Source organism: Schistocerca americana, chromosome 3, assembly GCF_021461395.2.
Source record: "Schistocerca americana isolate TAMUIC-IGC-003095 chromosome 3, iqSchAmer2.1, whole genome shotgun sequence".
NCBI lineage: Eukaryota > Metazoa > Arthropoda > Insecta > Orthoptera > Acrididae > Schistocerca > Schistocerca americana.
The window spans coordinates 383945261-383957796 of record NC_060121.1 but is presented as its reverse complement, the minus strand read 5'-3'; the positions used below and the strand labels follow the sequence as shown (position 1 = coordinate 383957796).

The 12536-nt window shown below is 38.0% G+C and overlaps 1 protein-coding gene across 1 annotated transcript in view; it reads right to left on the bottom strand.

Annotated features, from left to right (window-relative positions):
* LOC124605179 overlaps positions 1–9417 on the bottom strand; it is a 76492-nt gene extending 67075 nt beyond the window's left edge. The window contains exon 1 of the mRNA XM_047136692.1: positions 9316–9417. The gene's annotated coding sequence lies outside the window, so the exon portion shown is untranslated. The remainder of the gene's footprint in view (positions 1–9315) is intronic.
* Between the last annotated feature and the right edge of the window lie 3119 nt (positions 9418–12536).

Genomic DNA, 12536 nt, shown 5'->3' with positions numbered 1-12536 from the left:
AGACCTACAGAAACTGGTATCTGGTTTCTCTGGAAGAATAAAGAAATATATTTTTCAGCGTTTTTGGAAATTTAATCCTTATGGAGTGGAAATAGTGGGTGAATGTTAATTTTGAAAATATATCATTATTTCAGAAATACTAAAGCATTTTTAAAGCTAAATCTATGAAAATTGGTATTTGACCTCTTAGTCACAAATACAAGAAATAGGCTGTGTGTTTCGGTGTTTTGGGATTTCAACCTCTAAGGTAGTGGAATAGGGGGTGAAATATTTTATGAAAATATTTCATTCTGAAAGTGGTTTTTAAGCTAAATCTATGGAAATTTGTACTCGCTTCATGGTTGGAAATAAAAGAATTAAGTGTTGCAATGTTTTTGGAAATCCAACACCTAAAAGGGTGAAATAAGGCCTCAATGATTCAAAGACTAATCATCACCCAGCCCGAAACACTAAGGACAGATGCTTGAAATTTAGAGACTGCACTGGTCTTATAAAATGGGTATCATTTAGTACAGGATTGTTCAAAATTCCACCCCCTGCGGACAAGGTATGGAATGAGAGGTTTTTTGAAAATATGTCACTATTAAGGCAATTTGGAAGCTAGAACTATGAAAATTGGTATTTGGTTTCTCACTAGAAATACAAAGAAATACATGTTCCAGCATTTTTGGAAAGTTATTCCCTACAGGGAGAAACGGGCAATGAATGTTTTGTGGAAATGTTTCATGACAAAAGCATTTTTGAAATTATATCTCTGAAAATCTGTTCTTGGTATATCAGTTAGAAATGAAAAAAATGCGTGTTTTAGTGTTTCTTGAAAATCCAACCCCTACGTGGGTGAAACGGGATGAAAATATTTCATTATATTAAAATACCTTTAAAGCTAATTCTATGAAAGGTGCTATTTGAGTTCTAACAGATATATGTTACAGGATGAAAATTCCTATGGAAATATCACATGAACTCACCAGGCAGGATTAACATAGAATAGAATCACTTTATGATCAGATGTAAATTCGTGAAAGACCATACTCCTATTGCCTTAACCAGTGTGAAAAATTTGCAATTTGTGAACAACACGTAAAGTCAATTAAAGAAAAACAAACAAAAATCTGTGCAGACCATAGAATCAATGAGAGTGAAGCAGTGGGCACTATGTTAATGTTGACACAGAACTATAACACACTATGTGTTACAGATCAAGGATAGTAATATATTCTCAAAATATGTGGTAAAAATGCTACCTGTTCATGCCCAGTTCCTCTAAGTCTCTCTCCCCATGTGGACATCAATTTTCCCAGTTGGTCCCCAGTTATTATTTAGCAGTCAGTGTGAGGAAGAGTGATTGTCGGGCAGCCACACAGAAACATTTCGCATACTGCTAAAATGGATCACAGGAGTATTGGAACATTCTGTGACATGCATAATACACAAAAACCATTGAAACATCCGAATGAATGGACACTCATTCTGGACAGTTACTTCTCTACGTAACTCAGATGCAGCCTTAAGCTGCCAAAGTTGCTACAATGTGCAATGACTGCCATGAGAGCAAACACCATTGGCACCTTCAGTGCTGGTATGAAGTTTTTTTAAGCCATTGTCAGTTTCTTCTGGGAGAGGAGGAGGAGATAAGTGTTTAACGTTTCATCGACAACATACTTTATTTAGCATAACCAGTTTCTGTCCTGGCACATATTCAAGAGCACCTACAACAGACACAGATACAGGTACATGGTCCTCATCTTGTCCTACAAAAATTGGATCATAAGCTCAGATTAACGAAGGATGCAGAAGGAAAGCAGCCCTGCCCTTTTGAAGGAACCATTTCGTAATTTGCCCCAAGTGATTTCAGGAAACCACAGAAAAACTAAATCAGGATGGCCGGACGTTGATTTCAACCATCATCCTCCCAAATGCGAGTGCAGTACACTAACCAGTACACTGCCCCACTTGGTATTTTGTTCTGGGTGGGCAAGACAGCCTCAATAAATTTGAGAAAGACATAATTTCATCATGCTCTATTTTAAAAATCCCACTTCGTTTAGCACACATTAATCTATAACAGATGCAGATATATTGCACTAATCTCATCACACAAAAATCGTGTGCCACGCATAATTGTACATAGTACAGTTATCAAAGTGCATCGTTTCGTGATGTGCAGCTACAATAGACACCTGCACATAGCTCTTTACAGTACTGAGGCATATACAAGTAGGCAATGAGCACTGACAACACCGCACATGAAACAGGTTAAGTACCCCAGTAGCCCTAATCTAGGTTTCTCCTCCTCCCTCTTTCTTTCTCTTCTGCAATTAATTCATAAATTCGTTTAATTTGTTTTTACATGCTGGTTGGCTATCTGTCAGACTTTTAATGGATTTTGGCAAAGGAACAAAGTCTTTTGTGACAGCCTAATTCATCTTTTTTGTTCTTAAGTCAGATTCAACCCAGAATAGTGAAGATCATGCTTTCTTCTAGTGTTGTTGCTACACTCTTTGCTATTATTTTTTAATTGGGATGGGTTATTAATAACAAATTTCATAAGGGGAAAACATGTATTGTGGAGGAACTGTGAATATCCAAAGTTTCTTAAAATAAATGTCTGCAAGGTGATCTTGAGTGGGCTCCAGCTATTACTCTGATTATAGACTTTCATGCAATGAATACTTTTTCTCTTAGTGATGAATTGCCCCAAAATATGATGCCATATGAAAGCAGTGAGTGAAAAGAGGCATAGCAGGCAAATTCACTGATATGCTTATAACCAACATTGTAGTGATTCGAGAATTTCGGTGTAATTTCTAGAACCAATCTGCCTTCTATCGTCTCGAACACATGATATTTTTGATGTGAATGTGGGGTGACAGAATCCTACCTACTGCACATCACATTTGTGTGTGCAGGTTTGAAATTCAGTCACGAGAAGAATGTAGATGCGGCAGTCAAACGGCGACGACAAGTACTTGTCAGGCGATCCACAGAAGTTTTAGTGAAAGTGTACGGAAGAACCATGGAGCTTCTATGTTATTCTGCACTAATTTTGTCAGTGGCCATTGTTATGACAACAAGAAAAATGGAGAACGTACTCTTGAAAAAAAAAAAAAAAAAAAAAAAAACACCTCTTGTCTTAGCCTTTTTGAAGGGAAGACGTGTATCCTGACTCATGTTGAGAATGAACAGCATGTTTAAGCCACCTTTCTCTTATATGTAAATTAGTTTGTTCTTGACATCTGGAGACACGAGAGACTTAAAAAACAGTATATATTTATGTGAAGAGTAGGATTTGTAAAATATCTTAAGTTCAAATATATGTCGTTGGTTGAAGCAAATGTAATTGGTATTTCTACTTATTTTTATAAGTAGAGAGAGTCTTAAGAAATTCCTGTACCTAGCAGCATACTTCAGAGAAGAAAGTGAAAGAGTTTGCAGCAGCAGGCTAACCAGCAAGGAAAGCCGGCCGAGCATGTCAAGTAAGTCATCTCGTAAAAGAAGTGGAAGTTAGTATATTTACTTCACACTTAAACTGTCGTCCAAAGCCATTAGAAAATTTGCAACAACTCTAATAATGTGGACCTAAATGTTTCAAGTGTGTTTCATCCAATTCAATTTCTCATAAAAGCACACATCCAGAAATTTTGAATAGCCTGCTTTAGCAACAGACTTCTGCTCAAAGTCTATATTTATCAACGGTGTTATGCTATTTACTGTACAGAACTGCATATACTTCGTTTTCTCAAAATTTAGTGAGAGTCCATTGGCAGCGAACTCCTTAATAATTTTCTGAAACGCATTAATCACAATTTCCCCAGCTAATTTTTTTCTATTGGGTGTAATTACTATACTTGTATCATCAGCAAAAAGAATTAGCTTTGCATCTTCACGAGTGCGGAGTGGCAAGTCATTAATATATAGATAAAAGAATGAGGGATCCATGACTGAACCCTGTAGGACATCATTCTTGCTACCTCCCCAGTTAGAGCGGTCTGCTGATTTTAGCAGGATATTTGTGCTGTTAATTTCAACCTTCTGTAATCTTCCAGTTACACATTAATTAAACTATTTGTGCACTGTCCCACTTATATCACAATAGTTAACCTTACCTAGAAGAATTTCATGATTCACAGAGTCAAAAGCCTTTGAGAGACCACAAAAAAATCCCAATGGGCGATGTTTAGTTATTCAGAGCATGTAATATTTGACCAGTGAAAGCACATATAGCATTTTCTATTGAAAAGCCTTTCTGAAAACCAAACAGACATTCTGTTAGTATTTCATTTTTACAAATACAAGAAGCTACTCTCAAATACATTAATTTTCCAAAATTTTTGGATAAAGCTGTCCGAAGTGAGTTGGATGGTAGTAGTTAGCATCAGACCTATCACCTTTTTTATGCGATGGTTTAACAATGGCATGCAAAGAGAAGTGGCAAAGTGGTTAGAACACCGGATTCTTATTTGGGAGGATGATGGTGCAAACCTGCGTCTTGCCATCCAGATTTAGGTTTTCCATGATTTCCCTAAATCGTTCCTTCAGACAAATGTCGGGATGGTTTCTTTGAAAGGGCACAGCTGATTTCCTTCCGCATCTTTGACACAATCCGAGCTTGTGCTCATCTCTAATGCCCTCAATGTCGACAGGATGATAAACCCAATCTTCCTTCCTTCAGCATATTTCAGTCTATATGGAAAAATGCCCTGTTTCAGTGAGCAACTATATATGTGACAGGGAATCTTACTTATCTGTTGGGAACAAGCTTTTAGTAGTCTGCTGAAAATCCCATCAATTCGATGAGAGGTTATACTTGTGAGTGAATTTGTTATTTTTTCCAATTTCAGTAGGAGAGGTGACTTGAATTTCAATTTTATCAAATTGCATAGGTATTGCCTGTTCCATAAACAGCCTTGCATCTTCTAATGAATAGCTGGATTTTATTTTCTCTATAACACTTAAAATATGATTACAAACAATCCACAACTGAGCATTATAGCAGAGGTTGAAAATACCATTTCTGTTGTAAGGTTCTTTTCATTTATAACATGTCTGCTTTCCGGCTCTTACATGCCCATCATCAGATGTTATAACTTTGTGCTGTGACTCCGAGCGTCACGGTGAACGAGTACAGGACGTGGTGTATCACCAGTGACCACAGAGCATATGCTCTGCACTCGCTGCTGATACACCGCATCCTGTACTCATCCACCATGGCGTTCAGGGGCACAGCACAAGTTATAACACCTGATGATGGGCAAAGAGTCGGACACCGGTTGTGTCCTAAACTAAAAAGAACCTTACAACTGAAGCAGTATTTTCAATCTCTGCTAAAATATGATTATTAAAAATATTTTCTGCTCCTGACTTTCTGTTAACAAACTTTTCACCCAGTCTGATAGAAATACATTCTTCTTGTGCTCTCGGTTGCCCTGTTTCCCTTATAACAATATTCCTAATTGTTTTAATTTTATTATCAGATGTGCTAATCTCAGACATAAAGCACATACTTCTGGACTTTTTAATAACTTTTGTTAATACAGTGAGGTAGTTTTTATAATGTTTGGCTGTTTCTGCATCACTGCTGCTGTTTACAAGATTTTTTTAATCCCTTTATTAAGCAGGCGGCCGGTGTGGCCGAGCGGTTCTAAGCGCTTCAGTCTGGAACCGCGCGACCGCTACGGTCGCAGGCTCAAATCCTGCCCGGGCATGGATGTGCGTGATGTCCTTAGGTTCAACATCTACATTTATACTCCGCAAGCCACCCAACGGTGTGTGGCGGAGGGCACTTTACGTGCCACTGTCATTACCTCCCTTTCCTGTTCCAGTCGCGTATGGTTCGCGGGAAGAACGGCTGTCTGAAAGCCTCTGTGCGCGCTCTAATCTCTCTAATTTTACATTCGTGATCTCCTCGGGAGGTATAAGTAGGGGGAAGCAATATATTCAATACCTCATCCAGAAACGCACCCTCTCGAAACCTGGCGAGCAAGCAACACCGCGATGCAGAGCGCCTCTCTTGCGGAGTCTGCCACTTGAGTTTGTTAAACATCTCCGTAACGCTATCACGCTTACCAAATAACCCTGTGACGAAACGCGCCGCTCTTTTTTGGATCATCTCTATCTCCTCCGTCAACCCGATCTGGTACGGATCCCAGACTGATGAGCAATACTCAAGTATAGGTCGAACGAGTGTTTTGTAAGCCACCTCCTTTGTTGATGGACTACATTTTCTAAGGACTCTCCCAATGAATCTCAACCTGGTACCCACCTTACCAACAATTAAATTTATATGATCATTCCACTTCAAATCGTTCCGCACGCATACTCCCAGATATTTTACAGAAGTAACTGCTACCAGTGTTTGTTCCGCTATCATATAATCATACAATAAAGGATCCTTCTTTCTATGTATTCGCAATACATTACATTTGTCTACGTTAAGGGTCAGTTGCCACTCCCTGCACCAAGTGCCTATCCGCTGCAGATCTTCCTGCATTTCGCTACAATTTTCTAATGCTGCAACTTCTCTGTATACTACAGCATCATCCACGAAAAGCCGCATGGGACTTCCGACACTATCTACTAGGTCATTTATATATATTGTGAAAAGCAATGGTCCCATAACACTCCCCTGTAGCACGCCAGAAGTTACTTTAACGTCTGTAGACGTCTCTCCATTGATAACAACATGCTGTGTTCTGTTTGCTAAAAACTCTTCAATCCAGCCACACAGCTGGTCTGACATTCCGTAGGCTCTTACTTTGTTTATCAGGCGACAGTGCGGAACTGTATCGAACGCCTTCCGGAAGTCAAGAAAAATAGCATCTACCTGGGAGCCTGTATCTAATATTTTCTGGGTCTCATGAACAAATGAAGCAAGTTGGGTCTCACACGATCGCTGTTTCCGCAATCCATGTTGATTCCTACACAGTAGATTCTGGGTTTCCAAAAACGACATGATACTCGAGCAAAAAACATGTTCTAAAATTCTACAACAGATCAACGTCAGAGATATAGGTCTATAGTTTTGCGCATCTGCTCGACGACCCTTCTTGAAGACTGGGACTACCTGTGCTCTTTTCCAATCATTTGGAACATTCCGTTCCTCTAGAGACTTGCGGTACATGGCTGTTAGAAGGGGGGCAAGTTCTTTCGCGTACTCTGTGTAGAATCGAATTGAAACTGTCAGACACTGTTCTCTTTCTGTGGTTCCTGTTCCTTGCCAACACTTCCCACAGGTTTTCACCATTCTCCCCCATTAACCTCATCTGTTCCTCCCTAGCACTATTCAGTTCATCCTTAAGGTCTCCAAGCTTCTCTTGCTGTTCAGCTATTTTCCTATCCCTTGAACAAAATTTGCAATAGCATGGAATAGATCCATCTACTTCGCAAATTCCCATGCCACTACATCTCCCCCCCCCCCCCCCCCCAAACATTAACATTTGTCACAACAGCTGCATAAAGCCCCAGAATTAAATTTTCTAAGGCAGCGCAAACACTTCTACCTCATGAAGTCACTGGAGTTATGTGGAACACTAATATATGAATATACTATTAACACAGTAGTGTAATGCATTTAAAATAATGTTAAAACTCAAAATCTGTATACCTGAAAAATTAAGTTTGAGATTGCATATGCGCAATATGGGCTTCACACGTTTTGAAATGAGAAATAAAAGAACTCTAAACCTTCAATTCTCCAAGTAGATACAGCACTGCTAAATATACTTAATACTTGGACATAGGCCTACATTTAAATGGGTATGTTAACCTACATCTAAAGTATGCGAAAACTGTCCCTTATGATCCTTTTTTCCCCCCAAGAAATACGTTGAAACAAGTGAAACCTTCAATAGATAACAAGAAATAGACTCTAATTAACATCCTTATGGTGTAATATTAACTTAATTGATAGCTATTACACAATTACCTACTTATCTACATGCGCACAAATTCAAGTATGTAAGACATACACATATTAAGAAAGTGTCATACATTCAGACATCAGTGACTGCCAGTATTACAATATTTCATCTGTCAAAATTAAGTATGGATCAGCAATTCTGTCTCATAATTTTATAGTTTCCCACAGCGAAATTTCCTTTTTCCTATGTACTGTCAGTGCCCTCACTTGCAGAAGTTTTCCAGGTCCCGCGAAATGTCTGTCCTTACATTATATAGACAAATTGCAATACTCTGCCTCTAATTTTAATTACTTCTATTCAGACGTCATCATATACAAGCATTTATCCTTTTGTCAGATAGAGAATAGATTTCATCTAACGCACCCAGCTTTATTTCAACAAATTTATTATTAACTAATTTTCCATCTGTCTCTGTGACACGTCTTGGCTTACATTAACTTTTAAAGAATCTTGTAATACTTTGCCATCCATTAGGTTAGCTTCATAGTCTTATTGCTTTCAATCATTTTATATTCTTGAAGCCACTTACAAACAGTTTTGTTAAATTCGAATATCTTTAACAGTCCAGATAACAAATCTACTATTATAAGCCAAAGTGACACATTTCGATTAATACAAACACACAATAAATTGAATCATAAAAATTAGTCATTATATTGCCTGTGCCAAATTACAACCACATCTAATTTTGCATTATTCGAGTTTAATCTAGGGTCTTCAAAAACGTACACAATTTACAGTCATTAATTTTACAAGCGATGCACAAACATTCCAGAAATTATAGCCCTTTTAGGAATCCCACGGTATTACAGATAAGATTCAGTAAGTTTCTCACAGATTTATTGTGGATAATCAGGATTGCGGTCCTATACTTCGCACAAGAGGTAAACAGTTTGCCACAAACACGCAAAATCTTACAATCCACTACAACCAATCTCCCACGAAAATATAGTGCGAACGCACTATAGCGGGAGATCGGCGCAGAATTATATTACGCAATCCACAATCAGTAAAGCACTTCACTTTTATTAAAAAAAATAGGATGCTAGATACATAAATACGGTACATTGCATCTACAGCAGCAGTCGTTTACAAACACTAGCAACAAATGCTCTGAGTAACCTAACCTGTCCGCAATTTACTCAGTGTGTCTCATTTCGGCTCGATGAAGACACAGCTCCTCTCACTTACACTCGCAGAAAAATCCCAAAGTTTCACTCAACGTTCCAAAAACAATAGAGAACTGCACAAAAACCATTAAATGTTTTCCTATCCAACATGGATGTTTAGTTATTACGCTACAACAAAATTACGGAGTTAAAACGACGTTCCCCATCCCGACTCCTCCCAAACATTTTACATGTCTATTACGTATCACATCAAGATTTATACTCACCACTCTTAGTTCTTCCTTCCATACTACACTACGATTCACAATACAATCAAAACAACAGCAAACTTCTCTCGCGGTATTTTGAACCAAGGTATTGGTCCATTCCAATATCTTTGCTACACAATAGACATGATCGAAATGTCACATCTTCCAAGGGTGTCCTTTGATAGAGTTGATACAGCTATTTACGTCGTTAGGATGAAGAATTTGTAAATGAGAAAAAGCAAAATTTCATATTTCAACATATAATTTAGTGAAATTATTAATTAATATAAGTATCAATTAATGAAAATACTAGTTAATCAAAAATTTGTAGTATTATAGAGACGAGGGCAAACTTCTTATTAAAAAAAAAACAATAATTAATTACTTAGCTCTTGCAGATAGTTTGCGGTACGTTCACAGTTCTGTTTTCTACATACACACAAGCATACACATTTTCACTCCTGAAATCACCAACATTTAACTATTAGTCCTTTCTCATACTTTAGATATCCTAATAGTATATTGGATTAAGGACAAGTGAGATTTCAGAAACAGAGCAAGACGTAGACAATGATAACGCAGACAAATTTCAGTTACCAAAAAAAAAATGCGTGAATGAAAATAAATTACAGTGGTACATATTATTCATAACTTCAATTTAAAGACAGTGTGGCATATAACTAAATAATTCTTTTACGGGATAAAAGCAATGTTCTATCAGAAACGACTTAAATTTTACTAAATGAATTTTTATGTCGTTCTCTTCTGAACGGCTTTGTAGGATATTGAATAATTTAAACGTCATGTGTGAAATACTTTTTTCCTAGAATATTGTTCTAGATAGGGATATGTAAATTTACAGGTGCTTGTTCTGTTATGGCTCTGGACATGTTAATTATGTAGCAACTCATCAGTTGTTTACAAAGACACTTAAAAGCACAGGCCACACCCATCTACAAAATGGGCGAAAGAAGTGACCACAAAACTACCGCTCACAACCCTTAAAATCCATTTGTCGTAAAATCTTAAATTTCATTCTGAACTCCAGAAACTCGACCTCGGTCCACAGGCAACTGCTCCACAGACTATGGCTCTGCGTCCAGTAGCGTGTGGCCCTGTAACTTCTGCAGCCGCTTGCAGAGATGTTTACATTACAACCAAGAGTTGCGCGATCTCACTCATACAAGTAGTTTGGGCAAGTTAATTTCAGAAAATCGACGCAAGTACTTGCATAAGCTTTTCCACTAGAATTGCTTTATGAGACAGGCAAGTGAAGTTTACAGTGTCGTGCGTAAAAACCAGAGCAGTGGCCATCGTTCTTACATTATTATTACGAAAGAAATATCGTGATAGAAAACGAAAAATTAAGAACAAAATAAATGTTTTTGTGAAGAACTGGAACAGGGGTGTACATAATTCAGTTACCATGAAAAACTGTTGAATGAATTGAAAGCAGTGTACTTCACTACGTTTTGAGAATTTCATATACAAGTTCGTAAGCCTTTTTCTTTATTGTACCAACAAATACAGTATTCAAAATAGGATACAAAAATGTGGCAAGCTATAGCACCAAGAGATTAGCTTTTAATTATGTTTCTATTGTTGAAAACAATATTTATTATTTTTACAACATATGTAATACTTCCAATGGTACATTTGTTTTGGCAATTCTGTCTCTGCGCCGTTCTACTTTTCGATACTAAAAGCCAGTTTACACTGTCTGTCACGGCACTGTCACGTCAAGGTGTATTCACACTGTCCGTTACGTCACGACACGGCAAGTCAATTCAGGTCACATGATATTAGCTCCCATGATTCTCAAGTGTTTCCCCCCCCCCCCCCCCCCCCTCGCGAATTGCGATCTTCCCAAGAAGATTTTCACCGTTTTACGCCTGAAGTGATCATACACAGCGTGGTAGCTTATAAACCGTTTGGCCACGACAACTTAACGATTTCGCTGGTGCTGCCAGAAGCAGAGAAAATTGAAACTACTTAAAAGATGTTCATTTGTCTCCTAGCGCTGCCAATGCCAAGCTGTAACTTCTGTAAGAATTTGCTGAGGTATTTACATAAGAACAAAAACCTACTCAAGTTTATTTCTGTGAGTCACCGAGGCAAATTTATTTCAGGAACTCGCCACAAGTACTTGTTACAGAAGTGCAGCTATTCTTAGAAACCAGAGCTGTCGGCACTATTGTTGCATTACTATTAATGAATAAAAATAGTGATGAAACACAACAAAAATAGAAAGTACATGTTGATGTTGCCAAAAAGCACTATTCAATAAACTAAAATTAGAGACCTTGACATAGATTAAAAACTTTGACAATGTTGTATGCAAATTCGGAACGTCTCTAGTCTATTGTTATAATCAAGAAATCGATAACTGGGAACAAAAATGCGGCGCCATATCTCACCTAGATATTGCCTATTAATTACTCTTCGATTTTTGCGAGTAGTGTTTACTACTTTTACCAGTATTGTAAAACATTTATGCTTACAGTAACACGAAAAAGTCATTTAAAGTATAAAGAAGTCTGTACTGCTATTCTACTTTACCTTCTGCTGAGTACTTGCAGTAAGATGCAAGAAACTAGAACGAATTTTCACCCTGTAGCAGAGTGAGCTGATTTCAAACTTCCTGACAAATTAGAACTGTGTGCCGGACCGAGATTCGAACCTGAGAACCCGAGCAAGAGTACTGGACATGAGATGGAATAATGGAAATAGCCATTTATGAAGTTATCATCAATGCCATGTCCTCAAGCGATGATGATGATCTTGAATCAAACACAAATGACAATGATCTTTAGTGAACATCATTTTGATAATTCTTCCAGGCACAATTAATTACACTTTGTAAACATTACTTCTGTGTTGCGTTTAATAAATGCAACGCCCAAGCAGATTCCAGAAATCAGTTTGTGACCTTCGATTCATAGTGTCCTAAGTTGTTAATTCATCTACTTCCATTTTTCTTTGTTTCCGATACATAAATAATTCATAAGCTGTAGGCAAAACTCTCGAGCATGAAAATGTCAACAAATTAGATGATTTACGATCCGACAGAAGTGGCGCTTTAGCGGACAACATTTCCCCGAGTGCAGCCTCCGATTTCATGTTAAGCGCAAATTGTGGGTAGTGGTACCAGCAATGCTGCAAGCAGCAGACGCTGCCTTCGCCTCTCCGCTCCTCTCCCCTCGCCAGCCTTAATGCAGGGGCACAGCCGTTCCCGACAG